This window comes from Canis lupus, chromosome 7 (assembly GCF_011100685.1).
Source record: "Canis lupus familiaris isolate Mischka breed German Shepherd chromosome 7, alternate assembly UU_Cfam_GSD_1.0, whole genome shotgun sequence".
NCBI classification, from domain to species: Eukaryota; Metazoa; Chordata; class Mammalia; order Carnivora; family Canidae; genus Canis; species Canis lupus.
Window position 1 is genome coordinate 38,694,624 of NC_049228.1, and position 19,578 is coordinate 38,714,201.

At 56.6% G+C, this 19,578-nt stretch overlaps 1 long non-coding RNA gene across 1 annotated transcript; it reads left to right on the forward strand.

Annotated features, from left to right (window-relative positions):
* The first annotated feature begins 14,610 nt into the window (after positions 1-14,610).
* On the forward strand, positions 14,611-17,627 carry LOC102154903. Its single transcript, XR_005361673.1, has 3 exons — positions 14,611-14,826; positions 15,089-15,187; positions 15,614-17,627. It is a non-coding gene; the product is annotated as an uncharacterized LOC102154903 (long non-coding RNA).
* The last annotated feature ends 1,951 nt before the right edge of the window (positions 17,628-19,578 follow it).

Here is a 19,578-nt window from a genome sequence, read left to right on the forward strand (position 1 = left end):
GCGCGATCCTGGAGACCCGGGATCGAATCCCACGTCAGGCTCCCGGTGCATGGAGCCTGCTTCTCCCTCTGCCTGTGTCTCTGCCTCTCTCTCTCTCTGTGACTATCATAAATAAATAAAAAAAATTAAAAAAAAATTTAAAAAAAAAAAATTGAGCCACCCAGGCGCCCTACCTTTTTAAATTGGGTTGTCTTGTAGAGTTGTAGAAATTCTTTATATATTCTGGATATCAGTCCTTTCACAGATAAATGATTAGCAAATGTCTTCTCCCATTCTCTGGGTTGGACAGATTAATTTTTGGAAGGCTGTTGCTTTTTTTTTTTTACTAAGCACAAGTTGGATTGCTAAACGTTTTTAAACGATAAGTGCAGAGGATGGAGAGCAGATGATGCTCTGCTTGGACTTGGACTTGGACTTGGACTTCGGGGTTCTATCGAGAATTAGCTCGAGTCACGGTCTGGTGGGAACAGCTGTGCCACAGTTAGTGGTTGATCATACTTGGAGGTGAGCGCTCAGTAAGCATTTCCTTTGTTGTCTCAAAGACCTTTATTTGACTACTCTTCAAGGGGCTTCTGCTTGGGACGCCTGGGTGGCTCAGCGGTTAAGCATTTGCCTTCTGGCTCAGGGCGTGATGCTGGAGTCCTGAGGATCGAGTCCCACATCGGGCTCCCCACGTGGAGCCTGCTTCTCCCTCTGCCTATGTCTCTGTTTCTGTGTGTGTGTGTGTGTGTGTCTCATGAATAAATTAAAAAGGGGGGGGGCTTCTGCTTTTCTCAGTCCCAGCAGTCTGTGAGGAGACCGAGGTGTTCCTCCTGTATTGTCCCCTCAGTGAATGTGGGGCTCCTCAGAGCTCAGCAGCCTCTCTATGGGAGGCAACCAGCAGCAGCCTGAAGCCTCCTTGAGTTGTCTCCAGGGGCAGAGACCTGTCCCCGAAGCCTTTCCTGGTGAGCTGGCTGGGAGAGTGGCACAGAATCTCTCCTGGCACACATTCCTCTAGCTCTTTCATATCATTAAATCCCTTAAAGGATTAAGAGTCCTGTGGCACACACTTTAGGTCCCACTTATTAATATTCTGTGAGTCTGTTTCTGCCTGAGGGGTTGAATACCTCTGTAGAGTCTTAGGGGAAATCTTTATATTACACAACAGACAGCCAGTCCTGGGGGATTACGTAAGATAAAAGTGAGGATTTGTGTTTCTTCTGGCCTGGAGATGGTGTAGCGGAGTTTCTGGCATACTTCCTGGCTTCGTGGACTAGTTGCAGGTGTCTGAATCAGCTGCCTGCTTCTTTCCTGTCTCCCTGTCTCCCCGGGCTGGGGGTGCACACTGCCACCACTGTGAGGCTGACGACACAGGAAACTTCTCAGGGCTAGATTGGCTTTCTTACCTCTGAAATGGGAGGATGGCTGACCAGATGACTGACCTCAGAGATGTTGGTGACAGCAGTTCTTCCATTCTCCGTGCTGTTTCGCAGCACGTGGGCAGCATCTGCGGGTGATCTGAAACCAGCTCCCAGACGCAGATAGGGAGTGACAGAGGCCACTCCAGATTGGTTGAATGAGCTCGGGGAACTGACAAGGCTCCTCTTGGGGGCTGCAAGGTGGTGGATGCCATGCCTTCCCACCACATCTTGGTTCAGAGAGTGGCCTCACTGGGGTCCAGTCACATACCCCCTCCCTCCTACATGATGGTCCCTACACCACATCACTATCTCAAGGCTGTCCTGCGGGCAGCTTCTGGGCAAGGCCACCAGAACCCACGTTCCAAGGAGAGGGGCTGAGGAGCTTCTAGTTGCTGCAGTCCAGCTCCTGGGTCAGCTGGTCATCCTCATGACAGCAATACTTTGCTGCCCAGAGCAGTCCCCATTCGTTCTGATACCCCTCCTACAAAGCTCTCTGTCCTGGCTAAGAACCACCCCCAAGTTCTGGAAACAAATTTAAAGAAGGAATGAGTGGCTGGAGCACACTCCAGACTTGGTACAATCCACGGGGTGGGCTGGGGGGAAGCCATGCGCCCAGTGATGCTCATTGGGACCATCCACGGCCAGGGTCAGGGCATGCTTTAGCATCAGTCGCAGACTCGGAATTTCCTCGGGCTCAGAGCCTCAGCTGACAATCTGCTGCATCCAGTTCCACCATCTTTGAACATAACACCTCCTACAAGCATGTAATTTGCAGCAGAACCCAAACTAGATTTGGAGCTACCTAGCTGTTGTACATGGAAATCTTTTCCTAAATTCCCTGGTTTTCTCAATCATTTTGTGGGGCATCGGTACTTGTGCTTCAGTGGGACTGTACTGTTTAACCTGTAAATACAGGCCATGACCTTGTGTTTCACCGTTAAGACTGCCTCTCAGAAGCCGAGCTGACAAAGTTGGACAAGATTACTGGCTCATGGAGGGAGGGTTTGCAGGGCGAGGAGAAAAACAAAAGCTTCAAGCTTGGACCCTATTTGCGTTGCTTAGGCAAGACCCTGTTCCCTGTCGGGTGGTGCTGCTGGTCTCACAGCCTTGCACGCCCCTGACTCCCTTGCATCAGCCATTCTGGGCCCCAGTCGCCAAGGAAGCTCAGATGCGCCCTGCACTTCCTCATCTGTCCTCTCCACTGACCTTGCTTTCCACTGTCCCGACCCACCCCACCCTGGTCCACAGGTCCTGCCTCCAGGCTGCCCTTCCCCGTCAGCAGGTTATCAGGCTTGAGGTTCATCTTAAGAGGAAAAAAAGTTCTTGCCTTCTGAGCCTGGGCCCCCACACGCTCTTGCCCCATCTGCTCCGGAGGGAGTCCTAGCCCCGGACTCCACTGTGTCAGCACGAGGCTGGCTTCTGCCCCCAGCGGAGGTCCCCAGCAGCCTGCTTCACACTAGTGATACATCCATGTCCTGGCTGCTTTACAACATGGGACCCTGTTCATTTACTTCCTTCTTAAAAATCTTTGCTCTCCTGGTTTCCAGGATTGTCCTGACTCCCTGCCGCTGCGCTGGGTCACTCTTCCACCACGTCCCGGCCTCCGGTTTCTCTATCTGGGATCTGGCCGCAGCTTTCCTCCTCTTGCGCCAGGGGAGGCTGGTTTATGGGCTTCCTCTTTTGTAATCCAGGAAGCCCGAGCTCCTGTGAGGCTTAGATGGAGTTTGTGTGTAAAACACACTTGGCAATCAGCAAGTGGCGCAGTGTTAGCAGGTTGGAGAATCTGAGGGAGGGAGGCTCCTGGGTTGGTCTTTGGGCCCCGTGGAGAGGCTGTTTCCAGGGACCCTCTGGAAACCTGGAAACCAGATTGGGACACGTGGGTGGGCCTTGACCTCTGCTTTCACTGTGTTCTCAAAGGACTCCGGCCCAAGCCTGCTCTATGCTTAGGACCCCTGTCTCCCCACCTCTAGCAGCCACCCGCTCCTGCCCTTACCATCAGGCCAGCCTCAAACAGGAGCACGGAGCCAGTGGTTCCCCTACAGGGGGTGTCATTCCCCCCGAGAGCAAGAGATGGGGCAGACCTTGGTGCAGAGAAAGGCCGGCCCTGGTGCCAACACCCCGGGCTGTGCAGGAGGAGGTGGCTCTGTGTGCACGCAGTGTGCAGTGTCCCAGTCTGTCGCCAAGGGGGACACCGGACCATCTCAGCCCAACGCTGTCACTAGATGCTGTCCTTAGGAACAGGGATGTCCCCAAGCTGCACAAATAGAACGTTAGGGCTCGGAAGCACTTTGGACCAGAGGCTCCACAGCATTCAGTAACAATTCATTGAATAGCCTTGAGCCCTCCCCTCCCAGTGTGGATGCTGGTGACACTGGGGCATCGAGCCAGCAAGGGCCATGTCCTCTGACAACTGACAACCTGGGCAGGGACAGACCAAGTAAACAAGGAAAGGAAACACTGCCCGGTAATGATGCAGAGTGATGCAGAATGCACATGGTCATCTGGACGGCATGGTGAGAGCGTGTTCACGAAGTGCCGTGATCCTCTGGTTCATACGGCAAGGAGGTTTCTCTGCTCCCTCGGGAGTGGGGAGGTGGGAGCAGAGCTGGGGAACAGCTGTGTGCACGTGCAGATGGCCTTCTGGACGAATTCTGGAGCCGTTGCTGGTGGGACAGCAGCTGGCCAGGCCATAGTTACACCAAGGGACCTCCACCTGGTGTGGGGGGCCCTGAGCCATGTCACAAGTACTCTGGGGTTCTCCACTGGGGGCCACCGGGGAGGAGGAGGGAAGTCTGCTGATGCTGGGGGGAGGGGTGTGTGGTGTGGAGACATAAGGGGGCTGCCGTTCGGGCTCACGGTGGTGCCGAGAGATGCCTCGGGTACCTGGCGCCATCCAGGCACCTCCTAGATTCTTCTGTGGAGTTCCACTGGCCCCCGACCCAGAAACCTCCCCAAATCTGTCCTCCCTCGAATCCCTCCTCATCCGGCCCCAAGCCCCACTGATGCCCACCCTGCAGGTGTCTTCCACCACCACCCCACCACCCGGCCGCCCCCTCTCCATCCCGGACCCCTTCTCTGTGATGCAGGCAGAGAGCTTTGCAAAAGGCAGGTCCCCTCTCCCCTTCCCAGCCAGAAGCCCTGTGGATCCCCAGAAGGTTCTAGTGGACGCTACACTGTTAAAGTAGACCTGGTTACTGTGCTTGCCCACACCGGGAACCACCTGCCCCCAACCCCCTGCACCCTTCACTGCTCCCCATGGGCTGCAGGGATACGGCCCAGAGTTCATCAGAGCTGCCCTCAGGGCCTTTCTCAGGGTGCCACTGCTCCTCTGACTACTCAGGACCCTGTCCTCCCTCCACCGCTACAGCGCCTGGGGACTACCCTTTCCCCGGCGGGCGGCTCCCGCAGTGCCTGTCCCTCGCCCCCTTCCTGGACAGGGAGAGGGCTGAAGCCAGTAAGAGGAGGGAGCACACCAGGAAGACTCAGGCTCCGGGGAAGTGGGGCTCTATGTGCGTGCCGCCTGCACACCAGCCACACCACGTGGTCCTCAGCCTGAATCCGCAGAGCTGCTGTGGCCGTGGATCTGGGGAGGGTGATGCGGCAGGACAGCGGAGCTGGAGCCTCCAGCCCCTCCCTCCCGGCTCCCGGGGCATCCCAGCCTGCCCTGGCCACCGGGTCCTCATCCCCACCTCTGAGGCCTGGGCCCTGGCCTGGTGGCAGCCTGCTGTTGGACAGGGGTGGGGGTGGGGGTGCGGGGATAGCCCCAGGAGTGTCCACACTCAAGTGTACCTGCTCACGAAGTCTCCAGGTGCAGGGCTGGAGCCCTGGAGCAAACTGGGTGGAGCTGGCCAGCCTGCCCAAGGCCCTCGGGGCTCACCCACCCCAGGGGACTTCCTGGCTCCTGCCCTGTCCCCCCCGTCTGGCCCTCTGCACTCCTGCTGGTGTTGGGGGGCCTGGGTGGGTACACCTGCAGAACAGGCCAAGGGGTCCCTGTCACAGGAGGGGCGGGTGTCCAAGTCCGCAGCAGAGGAAGAAGTACAGAAAAGCCCAGGTGTCACCGTCCGCCAGCAGAAGCTACCGTCTGAAGTTCATTTCCACCTGACAGCGGAATGCTGGCCAGTGTCCGGCGTTTCCAGACCACAAACCAGCTGAGGCGCTCGGTGCCTTACACAAGCGGTCATCAGTCATCCCTGTGTCACAGAGCCGTGTGCCCCGGAGAGGTCAAGTAACTGATCCAGTGTAGACAGCATGGACTTGGCAGAGCAGAGATCCACATTCAGGCCCATCTGACCCCCGATCTGCAAATGGAAGGAGGCAAGTTCTGGAGTCAGACTGCCGGAGGGCAGATCCCCAGTCCACCCCGCGGGTCTGTCTGCGCAGACTTGTTATGTGACTGCTTCCCCGTGCTGGCTTGTCACATGCTCATAGTCACAGAGCCCACCTGAAAGTTGTTCTGAGGAATGACATGAATGCACCAAAGTGCTCAGCCTGGGCCCTGAGGTGAGAAGCCTTCCACGAGTGCACTTACTGCTCAGCGGCCGGAGCAGATGTGGGCCTGGCCAGGGCGGCTGCAGCGCTGCAGGGGGGAGGTAGCGGCCCCTCCAGGCCCCTCCGGGCCCCACAGCACAGCCAGCCTTGTCCTGGCAGACAGGACAAGTCAGAAGACGATGTGTGAGCCTCCCGTCCAGGCACCTGCTGGAGGCCTGAGTGTCCCTCGATGCTCAGCCCGGGGCCCAAGGTTCCCATGCTCCTGGTGGCTCCTACACCTGCCATCAGGACCACAGTTACAGATTTTTCCTTTTGTTTCAGGCTCCAGTACAGTTCAGCGTGGTTTTGTTGCCAAGCCTATAAAGGCTTTATAATTTTGATATTTTGTTCATGATTTTTGGCATGAATTTTTATTTTTAAAATAATTGCATTAAAATATCTATCTTGAGGTGCCTGGGTGGCTCAGTGGGTTAAGCATCTATCTACATTTGGCTCAGGTCATGATCATGGGGTCCTCGAATCAAGCCCCACATGGGCTTGCTAGCCCCCTCTGCTAGTGCTCTCTCTCTCAAACGAATAAATAAAAAATCTTTAAAAAAATAAAAAGAAAATATCTTACTTTCTTGGCTACCCCTTATATCTTGTGCCAGCGGCAAGTGCCTCACTCACCCTCGTCCCAACTCTGCTCCGTAGGGCTGAGTGTCCTTCCAATTTGAGCAGCTGACTTCCCCCAGAGCCAGGGATCCAAGACTGAGCAAGGAGGAAGCTGCAATGTTTCTAATGGCCTAGCCGTGGAAGACACTCCATTAATTCTGTCCTTTACTATCAGTTACGAGTTGGCCTCGTTCCAGTGGAAGGGACGACACAGGGACACAAGAATCGTGGTACCATCCTGGAGGCTGACTACCACACCAGGTCTCCTGCCTGGAGGCTCAGTGGTTGGGAGAAACATCCACAGACTGGAACCAAGAATCCAGAGCAGTCTTCCTTTTACTACCCTCCCTCAGATCCTGAGTGGTGCCGACCCGGGCCTGGGCTGTTGGGACCCCTGTAAGCCCCACTCACCCGATTTCTGTACACTGGTCTAGGGAGAAGTACTGGACCCAGTGAGCCCTCCCCAGCATTTCTTAATTTGGGTGGGAGTGAGTCAATACTGCCTGAGGGTAACTGTTTGCAGCCCAATGGGAGAAAAGGGCCATGAGAGAGGAGAAAACTTTTTTTTTTTAAGATTTATTTATTTATTTATTTATTTATTTATTTATTTATTTATGATAGAGAGAGAGAGAGAGAGAGAGGCAACTTCTTCCAGCCTCCCCTCCCATTGTCCGTGAGCCCGTGATCCCCGGTGACATCCTCACCCTGCTTTGTGCATTGCCAGGATTTTAGAACTGACAAATTCCCCCTTCCTCCCAGCACATTTGACTGGGTTTCTGTCACTTCCTCACCGTCTTCCTGGAAAGAAGATGCTGGGGTGTTGTTGCCTAGGGCTCTTTCAGGGCCCCATCTCAAACCTACTGACTTAGTCTCAAGGCAGGTCCAGGACTCTGCACTTTATTTTTTAGAGATTTTATTCATTCATGAGAGACACACAGAGAGAGATAGAGACACAGGAGGAGGGAGAAGCAGGCTCCATGCAGGGAGCCTGATGTGGGACTTGATTCCGGGACTCCAGGATCACGCCCTGGGCCGAAGGCAGGCGCTAAACCGCTGAGCCACCCGGGTGTCCTGAGCAAGTCTGCAACTTTAACACTGAAGTTTGGGTGCAGCGGTGCTCGGTGTCCTAAAGCAAGGCAGCCAGCCTCTCTCCGCCTTTGCTCTGCCCAGCTTTGCAGTCCATGGTGGTTGGTGTGTGGACGGGGATGTAAGACATCCAGGACGTGGAGGACCTACGACAGTGGGGGGCTCACAGCTGTGGGGCAGAGCAGAGTTCAGGACTGTGGGCCTTCCAGGTTGGAGGGAGGACTCCTGGGAAGCGAGCTGGAAGGGAAGAAACTCCTTCCAAATGTACATGCTCGGTGAGTGTTCTCAGCAAGTCATGTCAACTCATGGCCTCCTTCATCCCCAGGTAAAAGAGGAGGCTGACCCAATGATTGCGAAGCTCCCCTGTAGCTCTGGAAGTCAGGCCAGGGGCCCTGGGAGGGGAATGATTTCCTTTCCAGAAGACTTGGTCCTGAGGTTGCTCTGGGTTGCTTCCTAGGAGTGGGCCATGCAGGTGTCTTCCGTGGCAGAGACCTGATCCCTGCTCCCTCACTTTGTTTTTTGTTTACCTCACTCCCCCAACTCGGGGGGTGGGGTGGGGGGGCTTGGTTCCCTCTGGGAAGCAGGTACCAAGGAACCTGGGCTTTTCTGGGCTTCGCTCTGTTTCCACAGCAACCAGCCACGCCACCAGCAAGATAAGGGTTTCTCCTGGTTGACAGTGGAGGAACTTGACCCCCTCTGATTCCAGCTACACTGCTGGACCAGACAGAATGGAGTACTGGGACTCCACTAAGTGGGGATTTGCAGGTCTCAGCCTCTCATTTCAGGCCAGTTGTTCTGAAAGTCTGGGCTCCAACCAGCAGGAACAGTAGGACCTGGTTAGAAATGCAAATTACTGGACTCCTCACTAGACCCATTGAATTGGGAACTCAAGGAGTAAGACCAGCCATCTGTGTTTCCATGAGTCCCAGGGGTCTCTGATGTACAGAGAGGTTGGGGAACCACTGCTTCATCCCAGCAGGACCAGGCATGCTCAGTTTTCGCACAGAAAGTCTGCAAACCTGCAGCCCAAGCAAACTGGGATGATGGTTCATCCCCAGCTCTAGGCTTTGCATTTCATAATCCAATGCTGCGAGGCACAGACCAAGCCCAGAATGGAGTGACCTAAAACACTGTGCCTGTTAACGAATCTGCAGTTTGGGGTCGGGCCAGCCCACCTCTGCTCCGCTGTCAGCAGGGCACCTGCTCAACTGGGCTGTGGTCTTAAGTTTGGCTCACTGCCTTGTCTGGGACACTAAGGCCTTGGCGTCTCCAGCTCCCTGTGATCCCACCATGTGGTGGCTTCGGGGTAGGTGGACTTCCCCATGCTGTCCTGAGAGAGCATGGCCAGGGGGCCCGGGAGGACTGCCTCCTCGGAACATCACTTCCGGAGTGGTCCCCAGCTCCTGCGATCCCAGGGAGGAAGGGGAGCCCAGCCCCCTGCAGGGTGTGCATGTGGCCCTGGGGTGGAGGTGGGTGCTCACCCATGGGATGGCACAGCCACCTTCAGGAGATCACAGCACCGCAGCTCACCTGGGGTCCCCACCTGAAGGTTCGGAGAAGGGGAGGAGGAGGACTTTAATCAGCCAGAGTGCGTCGGTCCTCCACAAAGCTCTTGGAGCACCTACAGGGTGCTGGGGACGTGGGCTGGGGGCTAAGGTTCCCCTGCAAAGTCATTTATGTAACAAAGTCCTGCAGGAGGCCCAGTCCCGGAGCAGGGGCAGCTCTGGCGGCCGGAGGCCTGGGGGTGCGGGCTCCGCCCTGGGGGACACACAGGATGGGGTGGGACAGGGGTCCCGCTGCCCTGCTGGAGGGAGCGCAGCAGGCCCACTGCCCCCTGCCCTGGGTGTGGGCGCGGAGGGGGCTTCGGGCACGCCGGGCCCAGCCTGTCGGGGAGCCGGGCCGGGGGGCGACGCGCCGTCACGTGCTGGGCTCCGGCCGGCGTCTTCCTCCTTCCTCGGCGGCGCCCCGAGAGCCATGCGAGCCGCAGGGCCCAGCAGGCAGACACCCTCCGCGCCCCCAGCCGCCGGGGCCCGCATCTCCCCCGCAGTGGGGGGTCCGGGGCGCCCACCCGGCCCCTGGGCTGCAGCCCTCGCTGCCTGCGGAGCCCTCCGCACCCCCAGGTGTCTAGTGGGGCGGCCGGGCCTGGGGGAAACCCCGGGGGCTTCTGCGGGCCTCCGCGCCCCGGCCGCCGGCGGCCTCACCTTCCGGCCTTGAGCGCCACCTAGTGGCCGCGCCTGCGCCCTGCGCTGCCCTTTGTGCGGCGGGAGCAGAGGCTGCTGGGAGGACGGCGGGCGCGCCTCCTGCGGGGCGGCCGCCGGGAGGGCGCGGGGCGGGGACCCCCGAAGGCCGCCGGGGCCGCAGAACGCGCTCTCCGCCGCAGCCGGGGGTAGGCAAGGGGCCCCAGCCAAGGGGGTAGGAGGGCGGGGGAGGGGAGGGGAGGGGAGGGGGAGCAGGGCGGGGGGAGGGGGACGGCGGGGACAGCGGAGCCTCACGCCAGGGGAGACAAACCCCGCGGCACTGGGCTGGGAAATCCAGCAGGGGGCGGGGGGGGGGGCGGGGGGGGGCGAGTCTCCTGAGTTCTTACAAGCAGCGGGGCCCTAACACCTGGAATTGTTCAGAATTAGCAGCTTGGCTCCCAGAGAGGAGAGGCGGAGGGTGAGAGGAAGCCTAGCCCCTGCCCCTAAGGGACAGACAGCAGGGCCAGCTGCCCGTGGAGAGACGGGGTAGGACCGGCAGTTTGAAAAACGTCTGGGGCACACGGGACAGTTGTTGATTCATCGCAACCGGTGTCTCGGAGGGACAGAGGTTGGTGGGGGACACTCCCCCCCCCCGGCCCCCCGAGCCTGGACCCCCGCTACCTGCCTGTGGGAACTAGCGCGGAGAGGCTCCAGCTAACTGCCTGCCCCGTGCTCCTGCGGATCCACCCCTGGGGCTTGGCCTGCCTCAATCCTGGTGCTGGGGGCCCTCCCGCAGGGAACCAGCAGCTCAAAAACCTTCCCACCCCTGTGCATGCTCTTGGCAAGTTCCCACCAAAACAGCCCCACCACCCTGGCAGTGTGCAGGCAGCTCCGACAAGGGCCAGCCCCACTCCAAAGTGAGTCCGGCCCCAGGGAGAGGGGAAGAGGACCACAGGCCAGACTGACAGCGGCCCCAGCAGTCGGCTGGGGACAGGCAGCTGGTCTCTCTGCAGGCCACGCACACCAATAAAAGCTTCTGGGGGACAATACAGGGAGAGTGCCCTGCAGTTTGGTGCTACTTCATCCCTGGCAAACACCTGGTCTGACTCCACTCAGGCCCAAGGCGGTCCCAGACTGGCCCACTAACACCACAGGGACCAGACCCTGCCCACAACAGGCAAAGAGCCATCACAGACTGGGCTGCAGGCAAACACCCCTGAAGCACCATTTTCTGCTGAAAAGGAGACATTGGGCACTACACGATCTCTTCTTCATAAAGCCACTACTTTCATGTGTGGAGACAAAGCTGACTTACTTAACACATAGAAACAGAAGCAGATAAAATGAGACAGAAGAGTATGTCCCGAATGAAAGAGTGGAACAAAACCATAGCCAGATACCTAAACAAATGAAGATTAAGTAATGTGTCTGATAGTTAATTTTAAGTAATGCTCATAAAGATATTTGCTGGAATCAAGAAGGGAGTGCAGGACCTCCATGAGACCCTCCACAAAGAGATAGGAGACCTAAAAAAGAACCAATTAGAGATAATGAACTCACTAAATGAAATTAAAAACAGACCACCTAGAATAAATAGCAAACAAGAGGAAGTAGAATAGATCAGTAACCTGGAGGACAGAGTAATGGAAAGTTATCAAGCTGAGCAGGTAAGAGGGGAAAAAAAAATACACAAAATGAGAAGAGACCTAGGGGACTCGGTGACACTGTCAAGTATAATAAGAGTCGCGTGATAGGGATCCCAGAAGGAGAAGAGAGAGAAAAGGGGGCAGAAGATTTATTTGAAGAAATAATAGCTGAAAAATTTTCTGAATCTGGGAAAGGAAAGAGAAATCTAGAACCAGGAGGCACAGAGAGCCCCCAAACAAAATCAACCCAAAGAGGTCTGCACCAAAACACAAAGTAAATAAGATGGCCAAAAATGGTGATAAAGAAAGAAGTTTAAAAGCAAGAGAAAGGAAAGCAGTTATATACAAGGGAAACCCCATAAGGCTATCAGTGGATCATTCAGAAATTTTGCAGGTCAGAAGACAGTGGCATGATATATTCAAAGTGCTAAAAGGAGAAATCTGCAGCCAAAAATACTCTAACCATCAAGGCTTTCATTTCGAATAGGAGAGACACTTTCCCAGAAAACAAAAGTTAAAGGAATTCATGACCAGGAGCAAAACCAGCCACATCTCCATCGCACACAATGCCACCATGACCCCATCGGCCTGCAGGTCCCAGGTCCAGCGTCCCTGCTGCCTGAGTCAGAATGTACTGCTGGCCACCTGCTCAATGCAAAGTCAACACGCCTTCACCTCAGATCAACAAGGACTCAAATGGACTCTTCCCCTCAAATTCCAGTCCCTATGCTCACTCAAATTTGTGCACAAAAGTGGGCATAATTATAACAGCAGAATGAAGCAACCCAAAGTGACACTAATTCTATGGAAGGTTTAATGAATAAAAGGAGTGCACTAGGCTGAGAACATCTCCAAGTGCATCAAAGAACAATACATACAGCATGATTCTGCTTACTAAATCAGAGAGGGAGACAAACCATAAGAGGCTCTTAATCATAGGACACAAACTAGGGATTGCTGGAGGGGACAAGCATCAGGGGATTGGGTCACTGGGTGATGGGCATTAAGGAGGGCACGTGATGTGATGAGGACCAGTGTTATATGCAACTGATGAATCATTAAATTCAACCTCTGAAACTAATACCCTATGTTAATTAATTGAATTTAAATATTAAAAAACTGGCCTTTATTGACAGAAGTTTGAAAGTGGATGGGGGAGGGGCTGGTCAGGACACTACCCTCTGGCGAGGGAGGGTTATGGGAAGGAGGCCTTTTACTTCTACACACCCTTTCTGTATATCTTTTTAAGTTTTTTCTTTTTAATATTTTATTTACTTACTCAAGAGAAACAGGGGATCCCTGGGTGGCTCAGCGGTTTAGCGCCTGCCTTCAGCCCAGGGCGCGATCCTGGAGTCCTGGGATCGAGTCCCACATCGGGCTCCCTGCATGGAGCCTGCTTCTCCCTCTGCCTGCGTCTCTGCCTCTCTCTCTCTCTATCATGAATAAACAAATCTTAAAAAAAGAAAAAAAAAAAAAAGAAAGAAACAGAAAGAGGCAGAGACGCAGGCAGAGGGAGAAGCAGGCTCCATGCAGAGAGCCCCACGGGGGGCTCCATTCGGGGACTCCGGGATCAGGCCCTGGGCCGAAGGCGGCGCTAAACCGCTGAGCCACCCGGGCTGCCCGATCTTTTTAAGTTTCTAAGACAAAAGGTAAATTAAGCAAACGAAACCTGTTGCTAGCATCTGAGTCCCTACCATTGCCCCAGATACTTCAAGGGGCCTCTGGCATAGCAAGAAATTTTTATCAGGACCCAAATTGAAAGTCAGGGGATGAGACAACTACAGGAGACAATTTTGCTGGGTTTTCAAAGTAGTTGGGGACAAGGCTTGGCACACTCCCACTGGGAGCCCCCCCCCCCCAGGCAGATCACCATGACCACTAGTGAGCACATCTCAGGGAGGAGCTGTGCAAACACGGGCTGGGGATGTACTGTCTGCCCATCTGCAGTGAACTGCCTTTTTTACAGGCGGTAAGCTCTGGTACCCATTTCACCATTCTCCACCCTGTCCTGAGAAGCCACTTCACAGGTGCCCTCTCTACTCTCTGGGTGCCCCTCCTCAACCCCAACCCCACCTGGCCAACTTCTCTCCAGCCGACACGCAACGTGCAGCCTCAGCTCCTCCGGGAGTTTCCTCCTTGCCCGGTGAAGCCTCCGGGCACCTGCCAGGCTCAGGACCCACCCTCCACCCCCATCCTTCCAGTCCTCAGTGCTCGGCCACCTCCTCCCCACCCCTTCCACCACGCGCCAGGGCGCAGACAGCGACCCTGGTGTGGCGCCCCCGCTCGCCCGCCCGCGTCCCCACCCCCCGGAGCCCCCTGCGTGGACCGCGCCCCCGCGCGTGGGAGCTGCTGGGCTGCCCCGCTCGCCCCCCGCCACGCCCCTACCCTCGGCCCCCCCGCCCCGCCCGGCTGCTCGGCTCCCGCGGGCCGGAAGGCCAGGCCAAGCGCAGCCGCCCCACAGCACGCGGGAGCCGGAGCGGGAGCGGGAGCGGGAGCGGGAGGGGACGCGGTGCCCAGCGGCGGCCGCCCGCAGCCCTCGGCTCCCATTTCATCCGCCCGGCTCCGCGCCTCTGGCTGCGCTCGGCAGATGCAGGCGATTTTTAAAACGCGGAGGGGCGAGGGGTTTATCCTTCGCGACCTCGGGGCCTCAGCCGGGGCGGGCGGGGGGCGCGGGCTGCGGAGGTGCCCCCCTCGCGCCCCGGGCTTGGGGTCCGGCCGCGCGGGGCGATGCCAGCCGGCGTTCTCGGCGGACCCGCGGGCCGCGCGGCACAAAGGGGCGGGGGCGGGGCCTGGGCGCGGGGGGCGGGGCCTGGGCGCGGGGGGCGGGGCCCCGCCTCCCCCTGGGCCCGCCGCCGACCCGCGCAGACACAATAGCCGGCGTTTCCGGTGCCGCGGGCCCCGCGCTCGCTACTCCGCACAGCCTGGGGCGCGGGGGCGCTTCACGGAGCCACGAGGCGATATCGATTTCATCGATTTTACACAAAGTCGGTTTCAGCGCAGACATGCCTTTGGCAAGGAAACGCGCCCGCGAGGCCCGGACACCCCTGCGCGGGGGTCCCCGGCCGCAGTCACCCCCCCCGCCCCGGCTGCAAGCTCCGCGCGCGGCGGCCACCGGAGGGCGCCCTGACGCCGTCGCCCTCGTCGGAGGAGCCCGGGAGGCGGTGCCCGGAGGTCCCCCACGGGGCTGCCGGCGGGGAAGGGCGGAGCGCAGGTCCCCGGCCCCGGCCCGAGCCCCCAGGGCACCCGTGGGAGAACCCCGCTGGGTCGCCGTGTGACCTCAGGGTAGGCGCTGGCCCTCCCTGAGCCACCGTCTCCTGCCCGGATCCCTGGGAGCCCCGTGTGTGGACCTCCCCAGAGAACGCATACACCAGAGTGGTACACACTGCCTTGTTCCTTATTTTCAAATCGAGGCATTGGAGGGTGGGAGCCAGGTCCCCTCCTGCCCAGGAGGACCGACCCCGGGGCTGCCTGCATGACCATCAGTACAAGCCTGGGGCGTCACGAGCAGACCCTCCTCTAAGTACACTGGGTAAAGAGAAATCCGGCCCACCCAGGAGACAAGCTTCCCTGGTAAAAATAGATATAGGGCTGTTGGGGAGGAAAATTGTTTATCCACCCTGCCGAGTTTCTTCTGCAGGTCTAAGAATCACACTGACATGAGACAGATGAACAGAAACCAATCCCATCTAATTCCGTGCCTGCTGGAACCCCACATACAGAGAGGTTCAAAGAAAAGGTAAAATCAGGCTCATGTGCCATCTAGAGCTGAGGGATGGAGAGGGGCCCGGGGCCTCCACGTGGAGGACCACCATTCATGGGGCAATGTTTGGTAATGAGATGTCTGCCCTGCCATACACATGGGTCACACAGATAAAATTTATCTCTGGTAATAATTCTGATTCTGGGAAGAACCCACAATTTACATCCTTCTAGGTAGTTATGGGAGAGGCAGAACTTTCTCCTGAGTCTGCTGGGTCCTGATTGCCTTCACCCCAAGTAGTCCACATGCCAAAGTGGCACATTTTGGGGAGACTTGCTCTGAACCCCTTCAAGGCCCAGGGCAGGTGTGGGATTGTGGGGAGCTGGCTGGGAGCTCACCACTATGCCTTGAACAGCTGCAGAGGACCGGCAGGCCTCTACATCCTACACCCCCACTTTCTAGGACAGATTCTTTGGTTGCTCTGCAAGCCTCAGCTGGAAGAGACCTGGAGACCATCATGGGAGCAGCCTCACTGGCCAGGCAGCTTTCGTGTGCTGGCGAGGGCCTCCAACCCTGCCTGGAGTGGGTGCTTCAGTGGGACTCTGGCCTGGGGATGGGCGGACCCCTGCCCATTCCCGACTCCTCTCTGCTGTCCCCTACCCCCCCACATACACCGCATTCCTCAACTTACTGGACATTTCTCTGGACTCACTTGGGTGGAGATGGCATGTTGGTCTCAAGGACCCCGTGGGAAGCATAGGACAGGGACAGATGTCCCAGAAGGAGAGGGAGCACTTCTGCAGCCCCCTCCCTCCCTGGCCCTGCCACTGAGGGACCTCCCTCCTCCCTCCTCCCTCTCCCCAGGGACCTCACTTGCTCCCTCCAGGGCCTGCTCTGGAAGTTACCACAGGGCCCCTTGTATCCCCCTGCAGCCAGCCATCAGCCAGGAGAACTTGTTATCCTTCTTCTCTTCCTTTCCTTTCCTCTCCTCCTATAAAAACACCCTCAATCCCAGGAAAAGTCCCTTTCACACCCCCTCCTCTCACCAAAGCAGCCCAGGTGCCTGATCTCGGGAACCTCCCCTTCCTCTTTCCTCCTCTCTCCATTCCTGCACGCCCTGGGCAGCAGCCCAAAGTCAAAGGTGCACCGATGCCCCAGAGCACTGCCCTTCTCCCAACAACAGTCCTAGTTACCTTGATAACCAGAGACCTCTGGGCAGCAAGGAGCCTGATGGGCTTCCCACTGCAGCCTCTCTTGAGGCCTGGATCGTCAGGATGTATGGTTCAGCTCCCCCACATTCATCATCATTACTCTTCTTCACCTGTCAGTGTCAGGGTCTTCTCTAATGAAACTTCCGGCTGACACTGCCCATCAGGGAGCACCATTCCCCCACCCAGAACAGATCATCTGACGGGGGAACATCCCCCAACTTCTGACCTACTCCCCCACCCTGTGTCGTCCATAGTACATCTGGCATTTGTCACCACCACCCCCCCACAGCTGGCAAGAGAGGACCCCCCTCTCAGGGACAGGGCTCATCCCAGGAGCTACATGGTGGTGGGAGTCAGAGGCCCAGCGTAGAAAGGTTTCCCAATAATCCAGGTCCCTGACCAGTGTGAGCAGAGGTGAGTGGGGCTTGGAGACACTGCAGGAATATGAGGCCCAGGAGCCCTGCAAGCCCCAAAGGGGAGGAGCTTTTATGATGACAGGGAGAAAAGCAGCCTGTGAGGCCTAGCACCTGTCCCCAGTGGGTCAGCCAGAGCCATGAGAGGAAAGGGACAGTTGCTACATTATCCTGGTTGGGGCCCAACAAGAAAGTCTGAGCCTGCTGTGGGGGCCCAGGCAGCTGAGGGTCACACCGTTCCCATATGAGACACCCCCAGCCGCAAGCAGGCAGTGACATGAGGCCACTGCTCCCTAGTCCCTTGGATCTGGTCATGGCTCTCCCCTCACTTCAGGGGCCTCTCAACTTCCCCTGGCTGCCATACCAGCTCCCTCTTTCCCAGTTCATTCTCACTGGTGCTCTAGTTCAGAATGCCTTCTCCCTCCCTTCACCTCAACTCAGGAAGGCCCAGCCCCCTGGAGCTTGATGGGTTGGCCCCAGGCCCTCAGACCCACTCTGGCCCTGCTGTCCTCTGACCTTGGCTCTAAAGGCCACTCACACGCATCAAGCCAGAGCCCATATTGCCTCCTGGAGTCTTATCCTTATGACAAGTCCAGATGGGGGCATCCTGAGGGCGAAGACCTTGTGACCCACCCCAGTACCTCACATCCTGAGAATTATCTCCACAAACCTCCAGGGGGCCAAATGAAAACATGGGCCTTGGGGTCCTGCAAACTAAAGGTAAAACTCTGGGTCAGCCCTTTATTTATTTATTTTTTAAGGATTTTATTTATTTATTCATGATTGACACAGAGAGAGGCAGAGACATAGGCAGAGGGAGAAGCAGGCTCCCTCTGGGGAGCCCAATGTGGGACTGAATCTCAGGACCCTGGGATCATGACCTGAGCCAAAAACAAGAGTCAGACATTTAGGCGACTGTGCCACCCGGGTGCCCCAGCCCTGTAATGGCTTCACAATATACCCTCAATTCTTTGGCATGCTTCCCTTCAAAAGACAGAGCACAATCCCCTCCCCTGGTGTGTAAGCGGGACTGTGCCTGGTGACTCACTTATAAACAGGAGGATGTGGTGGGCCTGACACATGACTTCTGAGATGGGTCGTAAAGGGTGTTGCGGTCTCCATGGGGCTCCCACTCGATGGCACTACTGTGGGAGATGCCAGCTGGCATGTTGTGAGGCCTCGAGAGCCACCTTTGGAGAGGCCCTTGTAGAGGGGCTGAGGCACCCACCAACAGCCACGTGCGTGAGCAGGCTGGGAAGCGAGCCTTGGCCCCAGTCAAGCTTTCAGACGACTGCAGCCCAGGTTCACATCCTGACTACAAACCACTTCGCAAGAGACCCAAAGCCAGAACAAAGCCACTCCTGAACCCCTGACCCACAGAAAATGCGAGGCATAACCGAAGTGTATTATTTTTAAGCCATTGAGTCAGGATGATTTAACTATCCAGCAATAGATAACCAGAAAGACCCCTAAAAGCTGACTGTCCTTGGGCAGCTCCTTGTGTTTCCTGAGCCTGTCTCCCCTCTGTAAAACGGAGATAAGGGTGTCCTTCATGGAGTTTTGGAAAGGATTAGAAGACCCAACACGAGGCAGAAGGCCCCTACTGCACAGTGGCTGAACATTAATCAGGTAACACCAGTCCCTGGTCTGCCCAGCCCTTGCATGTGTCAGACACCCCACAAGTACATAAGTAAGTCAAATACTTAGAAAAAGTGATGTGAACAAAAGCAAAAACTAAATGAATCACAACAGAGTAACATACTCTTGTAAAGGACAGAAACAAGGCAGGAGGCCCAGACTGGAGCCCCTCGTGCTCAGCATCCAGGCACCAAACCAGGACTTACCTCAATGCCAGGTCCACTGTCGCAGAAATGGAATCTTAAACCAGTCTGCTGGGATCTCGTCGTGATCAGCACTAACGAGGTCGTCTGCCTAGCAGACCCTGTCACTCCCTAAAGGAAAGTGACCTTGCCACACCCGACCTGCTGTTTTGCCCGAATACCTTTCTTGCTCTTGCTTCCTATAAAAGTTGGATTTTGCGCGGCTCCCTGGAGCTTCTGTGTGTCTGCTAGATGGGGTGCCCCCAAACCAAGTCAGTTTCTCTCAAATAAACTCCAGACATTTCATTATGTCTCAGATCATCTTTTAAACAGCACAGATCGGGATCCCTGGGTGGCGCAGCGGTTTAGCGCCTGCCTTTGGCCCAGGGCGCGATCCTGGAGACCCGGGATCGAATCCCACATTGGGCTCCCGGTGCATGGAGCCTGCTTCTCCCTCTGCCTGTGTCTCTGCCTCTCTCTCTCTCTCTCTCTGTGACTATCATAAATAAATAAAAATTAAAAAAAAATAAACAGCACAAATCTTAGAAAATGTACCTATGGGGCACCTAGCTTCCTTAGGGCACCTGGGGTATTGTCCTAGAACTGTTTACCTGGCTCCCTTCCCACCCAGAGCCAGAGCTTTTTGTGGCTGAGAACTGTGTCTTTGTGGTTTCTTTCCCCAGGGCCTCTGCCCTCCCTTAGTGACAAGAAGTGACAAGGCTGTGTTGAGCTGGTTCAAGAGCATAAATATTTTTCCTGTGAGAGCAGGATGACCCCAGCATGGCCTTAGTACCTTAGCTGTGAAGCTCAGGCTGCCAGGCTGTGTGTGAGGCTCTAACCCACAGGCATCCTTCTTGGCCATGGCAATAAGAATCCTACCGCTGGTCACTAATGACCTTGCACTCTGGCCCCTGGAGAAGAGAGGAAGAAGAGACTGCCTCACGAGGGTAGTCCTCATCACATCCTGAGTGGCCTGGATGGTT